The sequence below is a fragment of the Sminthopsis crassicaudata genome, chromosome 4 (genome assembly GCF_048593235.1).
Source record: "Sminthopsis crassicaudata isolate SCR6 chromosome 4, ASM4859323v1, whole genome shotgun sequence".
Lineage (NCBI taxonomy): Eukaryota > Metazoa > Chordata > Mammalia > Dasyuromorphia > Dasyuridae > Sminthopsis > Sminthopsis crassicaudata.
In genome coordinates, this window is record NC_133620.1 from 478245359 (window position 1) to 478261177 (window position 15819).

Consider the following 15819-nt stretch of genomic DNA (forward strand, 5'->3'; position numbering starts at 1 on the left):
GGCAGAGCGATCTCAGCTCAGAGAAGACAAAAAAGATGTCAGCTGTAGAGGAAGACAGGGCGATTTCAGCCTCAGGGAAGGCAGAACGACTTAGGCTCCAAGGCTTCCAGCTTCCGGTCTCGGCTCAGAGACTTCCTACTTCCGGACCACTGGGAGGGGGTGGATGTCTCCCTGTCCCCAGAGCTGGACCCTGTCCAACCGCTGGGTTGCTTGAGCCCTTTCCTTCAGTCACACAGGCAGGGACTTAAGGACTGTCACTGCTTCTGCTCCCTGAAGTCTGCCCCCCGCCACACAATGGTCTCTTCTGCCCTAAACTCCGCCCATTCCTCTAAACTCCGCCCCGTGCTCCCGCTCCACCTGGGCCACCGCCCACTGGGCTGGTCATCGCTCCTCCCCCAGCGCCTCCACCCCCTCCTTTCCCCAAGACACAGCCCCTTCTCCTTCCCAGCAGAAAGAGCATCCCGATGAAACTGCCCCGCCAGAGTAATGGAAAGTAGGGGATCCTGTTCTCTGAGGAAAAATCGGGGCACCCGTCACTGTTCGGAACTTTGCCCCTCACAAGCAGGCCAGAGCTTAAGGCCAAATGCAGCCCAAATTGGGCGTGGACGCCTGTGATCAGGAACCCTGACAAAGCTTTCAGGAGACTGGGTCAGAACTGTTGGGCATTTGGGGCTGTAAGACTAGGACCTCCCCCTGTCTCTCATCTGTGACTCCACGAGGCCACAGCCCAGTAAGGCCCTTTTGGGGACAGGCTAAGTCAGCTTAAGGGTAAGCAAAGGATCCCAAACTCGTAGGTGACTTAGGAGATGTCTCCCCCAAGGAGTGAAGGCTTACTCCGGTGGGATGGCTGGAGGAGGACCATAAAGGCAGCGGAAGCCGGGGCTGTGGTGTGCTTAGAACTTGGTTAGCTATCCAAGATGCCAAGGTCATCCACTGCACCTGGAGCCACGGCCAGGTGTCTTAACTGCCACTGCACTGTGGCGGCTATGGAAGAGAGGGGGAGGCCCACAACTCTGTGCAACCCCGCCCCACTGAAATCCAGCCTGTGCCTGGGTCCCAAGACATCAGCCAGACAATGTGACCATTTCTCAAAGTCCTGTGGCAGCAGACAACTGATGATGCAGTAGGTGCGGATGGAATTGGAGCGGGAAACACCACTCTACGCACAGGCAGCAAAGGTAAGCAGTCGTGGGATTCAGATCCCTGAGTATACAGAGTTGCCTTTTTTTTCCATGAATTTTTTTTTTAATTTTTATTTTTCAAACTTTATTAAGCTTTGTTTAAAGCTTAACGTTTTTAAAACATATGCACAGATAGTTTTCAACATTCACTGTTAGGATTCTTATAAGGTACTTATACACTTAGTTCACAACTTTAAAGGAGTTCATACCTGTAAAGGAGTTTGCTCATTGGCCCACACATTACATTTACACCTTTAAGAGAGTATACTTTTAAGGAGCTCCCACAAGCCCAGGGAGTACCCACAAGCCCACCCTCTAGGAGGATATAAAAAGCCAGGATTCAGAGCCAGGATTGAGTCAAGGAGAGGACTTCCTGGGAGAACTTCAGGGGACTTTGGAGGAGAGGACTTTGGGAGATTCACAACTAGGATTGTCTTCTGGGAAACCCACAATCCCATACTCTTGGAGGCGGAGTCAAAATTTCATTCCCACTTCCACATTAGTGCTGGCTGGAGACATTCTGACAAGAGCTCTCAAGAGCCAAGAAGAGGCATAGGCCTCTACTAAAGCTAAGCAGGCCCCAGGAAAAGATTCAGGATTTTGAAGGACACAATAAACGATCTGGACTTTAACTCCTGGCTGCATTTTGGGATTATTGAACTGAACTGAAACACAGGCTGCCTCCAGAAGCCCTGCAATAAATCTGCCCCCAAGAGAACGACTACAATCTAGAGGAAACAGGACACCACAATTCACCTTTGCAAAACCTTGTATTCCAAAATTTTTCTCCTACCCTTTGCCCACTCCTTCCCTTACAAAGCAAGTAATCCAATATATGTTGAACAAGTGCAATTCTTCTATACATATTTCCACAATTATCATGCTGCACAAGAAAAGTCAGACTGAAAGAGAAAAGAAAAAAAGAAAAAAACAAACAAGCAAACATCAACAATAACAAAAAAAATTAAAATTCTCTGTTGTGATCCGCATTCAGTCCCCATAGCCCTCTCTCTGGATGTGGATGGCATTTTCCAACACAAATCTATTGGACTTGCCTTGAATCACCACATTATTGAAAAGAGCCACGTCCATCACAGTTCATACATGATTGCAAATTGATCTTGTTGCTAACACAATAAAACTTCATGGATGCATCCTCACAGCAAACATTAGCATTGAATAGACTTTGTGATTGTAAAGGGAAGAGACAGGCAGCATGACAATGTGGATGCAGAGTACTGTTCAGATCATAAACTAATCCTCTCCATGTTCAATATTTGCCTTCAACAAAAGCCACAGCCCCACAGCAAGATGAGTACCAGAAGACTTAATATACTGTTGATTTCCAATGTTACTAAAAAGCACTTATGTGAGTAAGAACAATTTGTTGCTGACTTGGAGGGAAAGTTGAGCCAATGAATGGATGGCAACAGATGAGCCAAAAAGGAGTGGGCAGCTTTCCAAGACTTGGTGTACAGCACTACATTTACTCATCTGGGTCGGCACAATTGCAAACATGAAGACTTTTTTAATGAAAATGATGGAAAATTCAGAAACTGCTAAATGAGAAAAAAAATCAAAGTCCAACATCATGATGGAGATCTGAGGTATACTTTATTGGGGGGGGGGACCATGGCCAAGTAGGATAGTTCATCCATCTCTAAGAAGGCAGTTCACTCCATCAAAATTAAGGCACAAGCAAAGCTTAGAGAGATGCAGGATTCTTGGTTCAGTATGAAGACAGATGTGATTCAGTTTTATCCTGATAATAATAATCCATGATGATCAACTATTGAAGAGTTGATCCCCCTTAGTGGCTCAGTGATCCAAGGCAATCTCAATAAACTTTGCATAGAAAATGCCATCTGCATCCAGAGAGAGAATTATGGAGATTGAATATAAATCAACCCATTATGCTTCCTTCCCCCTCCCTCTTTTTCTTCTCTCTTTTTTTTCTCTCATGGTTTTTCCCTTTTGTCTGATTTTTTTCTCTCCCAATATGATTCATAAAGAAATGTGTATTTTTAAAAAAAGGTAGTAATACTCCAAAGTATCTTTATGATACTCAGAAGGCTATTTATGGGCCAAAGATGTATGGTATGCTAATTGAGCCACCTTGATTACTGATGAGAACATAATTCTGGAGAGACGGCCTGAAAATTTTCTAGAATTCTCAACAGATCATCACCAATCAGAGGAACAAGTCTTTACTGAACATCCTTTATACCTGTAGGGTGTAGGGATCTCAGAATGAGAATCTAGGTAAAACAGAAAAGATGGACCATGAAGAGGAGAAATTTCCTTATTGAAAAAGGGAGGAAAAATGGATGAAATTAAAGGAAAAAGTATTGAACAGTTCTAAATAAAGGAAAAGAAAGGAAGGCAGATCTATATGAGTAAGTGAAAGGAAAAAAGGGAGGGAAGTATGAGATGAAAAGTGAGATAAGCAAACTTCTGGAGAAACTAGAGTTAAAAGACATGGCATTTTAAAAATGGGACGACAAAGTTATATGGATATTTGTTTGCAACACATGGAGTTTGTACAAAAGTTAATCACCAGGGCACAGAGATACTGCAAATAAATGTAAAAAGACAGAAATAATCAATACATCCTTTTGTTTCCTAGTAAAATAAGAATGGAAATTGATTCAGGGACTACAAACAAATGCAGACTTAACAATGACATACTAAAGGACATCTGAGTTAAAGAAAAAGATCACAGAAATGATAGCTTCATAAAATCAAAAGATAATAATGAAATAACATGCCAAATTTTGTGGGAATCAGCTAAAGCAGTGAACAGGGAGACTATATCATTGCAATCATACATTCAGAATATAGAAAAAGACAAGATAGATAAATTGAATATGTACTTTAAAAAATTAAGAAAAGAAATATAGCTAAAATAAGCACAAAAGAAAACATATAATTAGATAAAAATTAAATAGATAATTTGGAAATGAAAAATGGCAAATCAAACCCAAAATGAGTTCTTTGAAAATGACTAATAAAGGTGATAACATGCTTAGCTAATCTAATTAAGTGGAAGCAGAAAACCAAATCTATAAAACAGGAGAAAGGTAAAAAATTTTAGTAAAGACATAAGGAATAAAAAAATTAATCATAATAATATTATGAACAAGTATATGTTAAAGAAAGTGAGAACACACAATAAATAAGTGAAGGAATAATTCCCAAAACAGGAAATGCTCTATTAGACCAGATAAAAATCTTGAATAGTTTAACCTCAGAAAAGAAAATTAATTTAGATGTATAAGAATAAAAAGGAAAAAAAACCCATTTTCTGATAGATTTATAAGAGAATTTTATCAAATTTGGAAAGAACTGTTAGTATCCATAATCTAGCAAGAGAAATATAGATCTCATTCCTAAACCAGGGAAAGTCAAAATTAATGTGAGAACTAATTCATTTGGGTGACTAACCTATTCCAATAAGTATTAGTCAAACTGATAGAATCATATCAAAGTTTTATATATATATAAGACCCCAAGGCTGAAGATTCTACATTCCCTGGCTTAATTATAGGAAGTTAACGGCCCCCACCTTTGTTTTGTCTTGTAATGATGTCCAAGCCCAGCATGGAAGAGAACACAACTACATGGAAAGTCTCACAAAACATTTTTGTGCATTTGTACCAACCCTTGTCCAGTAAGAGCAGATCACCATCTTATGACCATTTAAGTCACTGACTATGAGAGCTTGTACCATTTCCTTCTGCTGAAACAAGGGAGAAGTCTGTCATCTTATGTGGAGATATTTCTTACTTCATCCAACTTTTGACCTTAATGACATTATTTTGCTTATTTTATTTTATGCATCACATGTCAATCGATGAAATTATTTTGTATTTGGAATGACTGGACATCTAATCCTATAAAAATAGGGCCTTGGAAAGAAGAGGCATCTCAGATTGTGAGGAAGATTTGAGGTATACTTCATTGGAGGAGACCATAGACCCTTTACTAAAGTGCCATTGATTCAGAACTCTGCCCAGTTTCTTTTAATGTTAGGTAGGATAATTTTAATCTATACAGAAACAAAACTCCAAGACAGTATTATGAATGAATTTTGCTCCAAATCTTTTCTAAATGAATATATATGCAACATCTGTGGAACAATCACTGGTATCCATCTTCTACTCCTGGTCTATGTTGCCCTTTGAGTATGTACAGAAAAGGCCTTTGTACCTCACTGGCTACAAACTGTGCTGCCTTATTTGGGTTGCTCCTAGCAAGGAAGTGGACAATAACCTTGAAATAAAATAGCACCTGATGCCCTAGATTTGAATGAGGATAGTTAAAAGTATAGAAGATAATGAGTTTCTGTAACATGAAGTACAAGTGGTGCTGAGATAACAATTCCTTTTGGTTTAAAACATTTTATGAGAGTACTGCACTTTGAAATTTAGCTCAGAGTTTTTCTTTAATGGAAAATGATTAAGAGGAAAACTGAACTTTTACATTTAACTAAGAGAGGGACTCTTAACTTTTGAACTTATGATTATTGTTGTCTATTGTATTGTTGATTGTTGTAAAAAATTGGTGCCATGGGAGGTGGTGGTGATGTCTTGACTTCCAAGTGAATTGAATTGGTGAAGCAGAACTGTGTAGTCAATCAGCTTTATTCTTCTAATCATCTAGTATCCAGTGGCAAGATATAGGTTAGACAACTGGGGATGTTTCCCTCCTCTCCATCCACTCTGCCATTTCTACTTAATGTGTAAACCTATCAACAACTGATTTTAGGGTCCCAAAGTAGTGCTTTTTCCATTGTCAACCAAAAAAGAAAATAACAAAAATTTAAGATTTTACAAACTAATTTGCAGTCCATTTTGATGTCTTTATTTGCCAAGAAATTCAGATATTTGTTGATCAATGCACTTTCTGACCTCTCTTGGTCCTCTTGTTTGGATAATTTATATTACTTACACTTCTTCTTATTTTTTTTTTATTAAAGCTTTTTATTTACAAAACATACGCATGAGTAATTTTTCAGCACTGTCCCTTTCAAAAACTTCTGTTCCAACTTTTCCCCTCCTTCCTGCCACCCCTTCCCCTAGATGGGAGGTAGTTCCATACATGTTATATATGTTAAAATATATATTAAATCCAATATATATATATATATATGTATATATATATATATATATATATATATATATATATACAGTTATCTTGCTGCACAAGAAAAATCAGATCTAGAAAAAAAATGAGAAGGAAAACAAAATGCAAGCAAATATCAACAGAAAGCATGAAAATGCTATGTTGTGGTCCATACTCAGTTCCCACAGTGATCTCTCTGGGTATAGATGGCTCTCTTAATCACTGAACGATTGGTTTGAATCATCTCATTGTTGAAGAGAGCCACTTCCATCAGAATTGGTCTTCATATAATCTTGTTGTTACCATGTACAATGATCTCTTGATTCTGCTCATTTCACTTAGCATCAGTTCATGTAAGTCTTTCCATATCTCTCTGAAATCCTCCTGTTGGTCGTTTCTTACAGAACAATAATATTCCATACCATTCATATACCACAATTTACCCAACCATTCTCCAATTGATGGGCATCCATTCAATTTCCAGTTTCTAGCCACTACAAAAAGGGCTGCCACAAACATTTTTGCATATGTGGGTCCCTTTCTCTACTTTAAGATCTCTTTGGGATATAAGGCCAGTAGTAACACCGCTGGATCAAAGAGTATGCACAGTATGATAACTTTTTGAGCATAGTTCCAAAATGCTCTCCAGAATGGTTGGATCTGTTCCCAGTTCCACCAACAATGTATCAGTGTCCTGGGTTTCCCATATTCTTACCAACATTGTCATTATATTTTCCTGTCATCTTAGCAAATCTGACAGGTGTAGAGTGGTATTAGAGTTGTCTTAATTTGCATTTCTCTGATTAATAGTGATTTAGAGCACCTTTTCATATGATTAGAAACCGTTTGAATTTCTTCATCTGTCTGTTCATATCCTTTGACCATTTATCAGTTGGAGAATGGATTGAATTCTCATAAATTTGAATTAATTCTCTATATACCTTAGAAATAAGGCCTTTATCAGAACCATTGAATGTAAAAATGTTTTCCTAGTTTATTACTTTCTTTCTAATCTTGTCTGCATTAGTTTTGTTTGTACAAAAAAATTTAACTTAATATAATCAAAATTATCTATTTTGTGATCAATAATGATTTTTAATTCTTCTTTGGTCATAAATTCCTTCATCTTCCACAGGTCTGAGAGGTAAACTATCCTATGTTCTTCTAATTTGTTTATAATATCATTTTTATGTCTAGATCATGAACCCATTTCAACCTTATTCAATGTTAGGTATGGGTCAGTGTCTAGTTTCTGCCATACTAGTTTCCAATTTTCCCAACAGTTTTTGTCAAATAGTGAATTCTTATCCCCAAAGCTGGGGTCTTTGGGTTTGTCAAATACTAGATTGTTATAGTCATTGACTATTTTGTTCTGTGAACCTAACCTATTCTACTGATCAAATGCTTTATTTCTTAGCCAGTACCAAATGGTTTTGGTAACTGCTGCTTTGTAATATAGTTTTAGATCTGGTACAGCTAGGCCACCTTCATTAATTCCTTTGAAATTCTTGCCCTTTTGTTCTTCCAGGTGAATTTTGTTGTTATTTTTTCTAGGTCAGTAAAATAGTTTATTGGGAATTTGATTGGCATAACACTAAATAAATAGATTAATTTAGGTAGTATTGTTCACTTGAGCTATCCAAGAGCACTTGATATTTTTCCAATTGTTTAGATCTGACTTTGTGTGGAAAATGTTTTGTAGTTTTGCTTATATAGTGCCTGACTTTCCCTTAGCAGATAGATTCCCAACTATTTTATATTATTGACAGTTATTTTAAATGGAATTTCTCTTTGCATCTCTTCTTGTTGGATTTTGTTAGTGATGTATAAAAATGCTGATGTTTTATGTGGATTTATTTTGTATCCTGCAACTTTGCTAAAGTTATGGATTATTATTTCTAATAGTTTTTTAATTGATTCTCTAGAGTGCTCTAATTATACCATAATAACCATCTGCAAAGAGTGATAATTTGGTTTCATTATCTACTCTAATTCCTTTTATCTCTTTTTCTTCTCTTATTACCAAAGCTAGCATTTCTATTACAATATTGAATAGTAATGGTGATAGTTTCACTCCTGATCTTATTGGAAATGGTTCCAGTTTATCTCCATCACATCTGATGCTTGGTTTTAAATGGTTTTAAATAGATGCTACTGACTATTTTATTTTATTCCTATACTCTCTAATTTTTTTAAAATAGGAATGGATGTTGGATTTTATCAAATGCTTTTTCTGCATCTATTGAAACAATCATATTTTTTTGGTTAATTTGGTTATTGATATAATTAGTTATGCTAATAGTTTTCCTAATATTAAACCAGCCCTGCATTCCTGGTAGAAATCCTATTTGGTTGTGATGTATTATGCTGGGAATGATTTTCTGTAATCTCTTTGCTAATATTTTATTTAAGTTTTTTTGCATCAATATTCATTAAGGATATTGGTCTATAATTTTCTTTCTCTGTTTTTGTCCTATCTGGTTTAGGGATCAGTACCATGTCTGTGTCATAAAAGGAATTTTGTAGGAGTCCTTCATTCCCTATTTTTTCAAATAGTTTATATAGTATTTGAGTTAATTGTTCTTTAAATGTTTTGTAGAATTCCCATGTAAATCCATCTGGTTCTGAGGATTTTTTTTTAAGGAGTTGATTAATAGCTCAATCTATTTCTTTTACTAAAATGGGACTAATTAAGTAATGTATTTCATCTTCTGTTAATCTGGGCAGTCTACATTTTTGTAGGTATTCCTCCATTTCACTTAAATAACCAAATTATAGGCATAAAGTTGGTCAAAGTAACTCCTAATTATTGCTCTAATTTCCTCTTCATTGATGGAAACTTCTCCCTTTTCATATTTGATATTAACAATTTGATTTCCCTTGTTAAGTACCGACTTAGCACTTAGTAAGAACCTAATATCTTATTATCTCATTAGCACTTAGTAAGAACATAACATCTCCCCCTTTCTTTTGATTTAGAACATAGGGTGGTCATGACCTTGAAACATAAATCCATCAATATGGGAGGCATTACACATAATTACATAGATTACATAAACACATAGTAACATAGTAACATAACACATGCTAGAAGTATGTAACAAATAACATGATCAAATAATCATAAATGTATTAGCTATGTAATTTATGGCAAATTATTTTATCTCTGCCCAGTTTTCTTTTTTGTGAAGAGAAATAATAATGATTGCTGTTGTGAAGATCACATGATTGCAAAAGTGCTTAGCAAAAACATGCTATAAGTATGTCAATTGCATTATTGGATAATTGCTTCATATTTGATAACTTTACATGGTCCCTTCAAGGCAAGTCAACAAAAATCCAATGAGAGCTTTTTAAGTGCCTACTATACACCAGCTGTTATACTAAGTGCAGAAATAGAACCAGTCCCTACTCACAAGAAGCTCCTCTTCTAATGTAGGGTTGGGGAACATCTTTTCTGCCAAGGGCCATCTGGATATTTATAATGTCATTCATGGGCCATACGAAATCATCAACTTGTAGAAGTCAAGCAGTTGGGAGGTTGTTGTACCTGACTTTCAGCTCATCCTGCCTGCAGTTGCCTTAGCAATACTGCCAGCCAGTCAGCCAGATGTTCCCCATTTCTGTTCCAGTGGTTGAGATGACATGTATACAACTATGTGCAAATAAGATAAAAATGTGCTAAATTGGAGATAATCTCTGAGAGGAATGGTGAGGAAGTCTCTAGCAACTGGGAAAGGCTTCCTATGAAAGGACTGATTTCAGATGAGTCTTGAAGTAAGAAGTTTGAACAAGCTGAGAGAAGGCATAAGAAGCTTCCAGGAATGAGGGGCAGTCACAACAAAGGTGTGGAAATTGGAGAAGGAGCATCACATGTGGGGAAGAAGAAGGACAGTTTGGCTGGACCACAAGCTATTTGAAGGGAAGCGATGCATAAGAAAGCTGGAAAGATGGCAAAAGGTTTTAAATGCCAAAAAGAAGAGTTTATATCTGATCTTAGAGGCAATACAGTTATTGAGTGGGGAGTGACATTTGTTCCTACATGTTAGGGGCATTATTGTGGCAGTTTAATGGAAGGATTGGAGAAGAGAGAGATCTGCGTCAAGAAATCAAATTAGATACCAAGTGACATGTGTTAAAAACTTGAATTAGAGTAATTGCTGTGTGAATGAAAGGGTAATATAAAAGATGTAGTGGCCATTGAAATGACCAGATTTGGCAGCTGATTACACATGGGAATTGAGAGATAGTGAGAAGTGAAGAATAAACCTGGGGTTGTAAATTTGAGTAACTGGAGGAATGTGGTATCCTCAAGAAAAGTAAGGGACTTTTGGAAGAAGGGTGAGATTATGGGGGAAAGTATCAGGTTTTATATTGGATGTAGTGAGTTTGAGATGTCCATTGTATATCTAACTCAAAATTTTGTGATAAGTATCCGGATGTATGGAATAGCACATTTGGTTGCATCTCATACATTTTTGGTATGTTGTCTCATTCTTATTATTTTCATTAATGAAAGGAATTTTGGGGTATAATTTGTTTTTTTACCCACTCACTTTCCAATTAATTTTTTAGTCCTGTTATTCCTTTTTATTTTTCCCCTAAATCTATCTAAAACAGGCTATAGTTAAGCACAGATATATTCATATATACATATATAGATATACACACAAATTTCATTTATACCCACCCCTATATACATATATCTATATACATACATACATAGAGCTAGATGCATACATATCTACATATTTTTGGACCCATATATATATCTACACACATGCATTTTTCTATATGTAAACATGCTTCTAACATATTAGTATGGTTAACATGTAAATTTCTCTTTTGATTGAATCTTTAAGTTGGACTTTGAGATCAATGATTATTATTTCTACTTTTTTCCCCTAATAAATTCTACTCCTGTTTCTTTTTATAGTGTTTGTATATCTCTTTTTTCCTATTCCTGCTAACTTTTCTATTTTAATTTTGCTCCTTAATTTGTCTTGCTATTACTTAATCTCCTCCGACTCTGTAATGTTCTCTGGTTTAGTTTTCTTCCTTGTCCCCTTATCCATCACCCTTTATGTCTTTATAGGTTTTGGAGAGTGCTATGCCTTTCATGGTATGTATGTAATAATGCCTATTTAACCCATTCCTGATTTGAGTAGGTTTTCAGAATTATGAGCCTTCCCCTCTTCCCCAAAGCCTCTGTTTCTATTCTTCTTCTATAATTCATTTGTATAACAATTATTTTTACCTTTTCCTAGACAGTTTTGCTTTTTAGAATCACATCATATTCAATTCTTCCCCAATGTTTCTTTTGAGCTACCCAATTATTGATGTCAACTTTAAACATATGGAATACATTTCCGTGTAAAAAAATAAACATTTTGTGTTAAGTTCCTTGAAATTAATCTTTGATATTGACTCTTATATCTTAAATTTTCTATTAAGTTTGGATTTAGTTGAAAGTACTGAAAAGCTGCAAGTTTATTGAATGTCTATTTCTTTTTCTCATTCAATATTATAACTAATTTTGCTGGATCTATTTTTTGGCAACATACCAAAGTCTTTTGATTGTTGATATATGATTCCAGGATCTGAAGTCTTCTCTTGTGGCTGATAATTAGTCCTGTACAATACTAATTGTAGCTTCAGAATATTTAAATCTTTTTTCTTGTTTTGTTTCTTTGCTTTGTTTCTTGTTTTGATCTGGGGGTTTCAAAATTTGGCTATAATATTCCTATATGTTTTCCATAAACGATCCTTTTGATGTGGTGATCATTGGAATTTTTTTTTTCTATTAGTATTTTCCCCTCATGCTCTATCACTCCAGGACATTTTTCTTGGATTATTTTTTGCATTATTGTGTCAAGATTCTTTTTTTGGTAACAATTTTCAAGTAGACCAATTATTCTTATATTGTTTCTTCTTGATCTGTTCTACATTTATGTTTTTTTATGTTTCTATTCTGTCTATCTTTTTCATTATTGATATTTTGTTTTATTATATCTTGGTTTTCTATAGCTTCATTGGCTTCCCCTTGCCCAATTCTAATCTTTAAAGAATTATTTTCTTCTTTAAGACTGCATTTCCTTTTCTAGTAGGTTAACTTCTTTTTGTTATTGATTTTTAAATTTTTTTCCTCAATCTCTCTCTCTTGATTTTAAAATACTTTTTTTTTGAGTTTTTCTATAATTCTCTCTGGGCATAGAGACATTTAACATTATTGTACTTCTCTGAAGATGAACTGAAGTTTTTCCTATTCCCATAATAAATTTCTCTGTTTGGATTCTTTCTTCTTTGCCTTTTCATTTTTTTTTCTTAATAAGAAGTATTAGTGTGAGTACCTCTAATTGTGGAATGAGGGGACTGTGCCTCTAGCTTCATGTCAGCTCTTCTCTATGACTTGGAACCCCAAACCAAATGCTCTCTCTTCTTGCAAGTACCCATAGCCAGCAACATCCCTGCCCCATTATTTCTATACTTCCGGTGTGCTGGTTCCTTCCATGTTTCTGCACAAAGACTAGGTCTGGCATTCCCACTCAGCAGAGATTCTCTCAGTCTTCCCAGATTCAGACCCCCAACTCTGAACAGTCTGGAGAGTGAAAATTTCTGTGGTTCCTGCTGAGGCTCCAGGCAATTTTTGATTTACTTCTCTATATACATTTAAGAAATGAAGCCTTTATCAGGAACACTGGCAGCAAACAAATTGCTTCCAAACATTTTGCTTCCCTTCTAATATTAGTTACATTATTTTTGTTTGTGCAAAACCTTTTCATTTCATGTAATCAAAATTACCCATTTTGCATTTCATAATATTCTTTTGTTTAGTCATGAATTCTTACCTTCTCCATAGATCTGACAGGTTTGCTCTCCTAATTTGCCTATGGTATCATCCTTTATGTCTACATGCAATATCCAAGGTGACCTTATCTTGGTATAGGCTGTGACATGCTGGTCTATGCCAAGTTTCTGTCAAACTGTTTTCCTGTTTTCCCAGCAGTTTTTGTCAAATAGTGATTTTTTTAATCCCAGAAATCTTTGGATTTATCAGATTACTATAGTTATTGATTACTGATCCACAATTCTTATTTCTTAGCCAGTACCAACTATTTTTACTGATTGCTGCTTATGGTTTTTGTATCTGGTACAGATAGCCCACTTTATTTCACATTTTTTCATTAGTTCCCATGATATACTTTTGTTCTTCCTAATGAATTTTAGAATTATTTTTCTATTTCTATAATTTTTTGGTAATTTGATTGTTATGGCATTGATTAAGAAAATTAATTTAGGTAGAATTGTCATTTTAATTGTTTTAGCTCAGCCTACCCATGAACAAGTGATCTTTTCCCAATTATTTAAATCTGAATTTACTTGTGTTGAAATGTTTTGTAATTGTCCTATTATTTTTAACGTATTTTTTTCTCATGGCTCTTAATGGCATGCAGTTTTTACTGCATTATAGTCTGGAAGAGATGCATTTGTTATTTCTGCTTTTCTGCATTTGATTGTAAGATTTTTATGCTCCAATATATGGCCAATTTGGGCATAGGTTCCAGGTTCTACTGAGAAAAAACATACTAATTTTTATTTTCATTCAAGTTTCTCAAAAGGTTTATCAAATGTAATTTTTCTGGAATTTTATTCATGTCCTTAATTTCTTTCTTGAATTTAAAAAAAAATTACATTCATCTAGTTCTGAGAAGGGACAATTGAATCCCCTCACTAATAAAGTTTTCCTATTACTTACCCTAATTCATTTAACTTCTTTAAAAATATGGATGCTATACCATTTGGAGTCTAACTAAATATATTTAGAATCAGTGTTTTTGGTACCTCTTAGCAAAATGTGAATTGTTTTCTTCCTCATCTCTTTTGATTAGGACTACTTTTGCTTTTACTTTGTCTGAGATCCTGATTGCTATAGCTGTGGTTTTTTGTTTTGTTTTTACTTTATCTGAAGCATAATAGATTCTGATTCAGCCCCTCACCTTACTCTGTGTATCTCTCTGCTTCCATTGTGTTTCTGGTAGACAGTATATTGTAGGATACTAGTTTTTAATCAACTCTCCTTTCTCTTTCCATTTTATGGGGAAGTTTATCCCATTCACACTACAGTTATGATGCCTTTACATTTTCCTCCATTCTATTTCCAGCTTTTCTCTCAATTGTCTCTACTGTTTCTCCTCACAAACCTTACTTTTGACTATTACTTTCTCAAATCCACCCTCTGGATGGATCCACTACCTCTCAAATCACTCCTCCTCTGTTCTATCAGGAATGTATGAAAGTACTCTGTTTTATTAACTATTCACTTTTCCTTTGAAGGATTATACTCAGTTTTGCTGAGTAGATAATTCTTGGTGAAAATCCCACCTCTTTTGCTTTCTTGAGTGTCTTATTCCAAGTCTTCTTATCCTTTAAGATAGAAACTGCTGAGTTCTGTACAATCATGATTATAGCACTATGACATGTGAAGTGCTTCTTTCTGGCTATTTGTAATATTTTCCCTTTGGAATTTGACTACAATATTCTTTCTTTCTTTCTTTCTTTTTTTTTTTTTAAGACAAGATCAATTTCTATTTTCTCTTCAAATGCCAGAATGTCAGTACAATTTTCCTTGCTAATTCTTGAGTAATGATGTTCAAACGTTTTTTGATCATGGCTTTCAGGTAGTCTAAAAACTCTGAAATTATGTCTCTTGGATTTATTTTCCAGAGCAATTATTTTTCCAATGAGATACTTCACATTTTCTTCTTTTCTCTCACTGTTCTTTTGAGTTTGTTCTTCTCTTGATATCTCACTTTGGTCAATGGCTTCCACTTGCCCAATTCTAATTTTTAAGGAATCTTTTTTTAAAATGAGATTTGTCCCTCATTTTCCATTTGTCCAAGTCTACATTCTTCAGGAAATATTTTTATTACCTTTCCCTCCTTTTTTGTACTTCCTTTACTTTTTCATGATTCCCATGTATCACTCTTTTTTCTCCCTTCTGTTTGTCTTGTGATTTTTTCCACTTCTTTTTCTTGTATCTTTAAATCTTCTCGGAGTTCTTTCAGCAATTCTCTTTGAGCCACAGATTAATTCACATTTTTGCAGGGGAAAATTTTACATGCAGACAATTTTGACATCTTTTTCTGAGTTTGTTTTTTAATCTTCCCTCTTACCACAGCAACTTTTTATAGTCAAGTTCTGGGGTATGTGTGTTTGTGTGTATGTGTGTGTGTGTGTGTGTGTGTGTGTGTGTGTGTGTGTGTGTGTTCATGTTTCCAGCCTATTTCATGGCTCACATTCATATGTTGCTCCTGGAGTACAAGGGTGACTTTTTCAAGTTTCTTCCATTGGGGCTTAAAATCTGACTTCTGGCCTATGTCAAATGCATAGACACTCAGTTCTGTTTGGCCAGGCTGCAGCATAGTTCTAGCTGACCTGAGGGTCACCTGTGTTGGACTGCACTTTCCCATTACCTCAGTGAGACAGATCTGTTGAACTTCTAAATTGTCTTGGA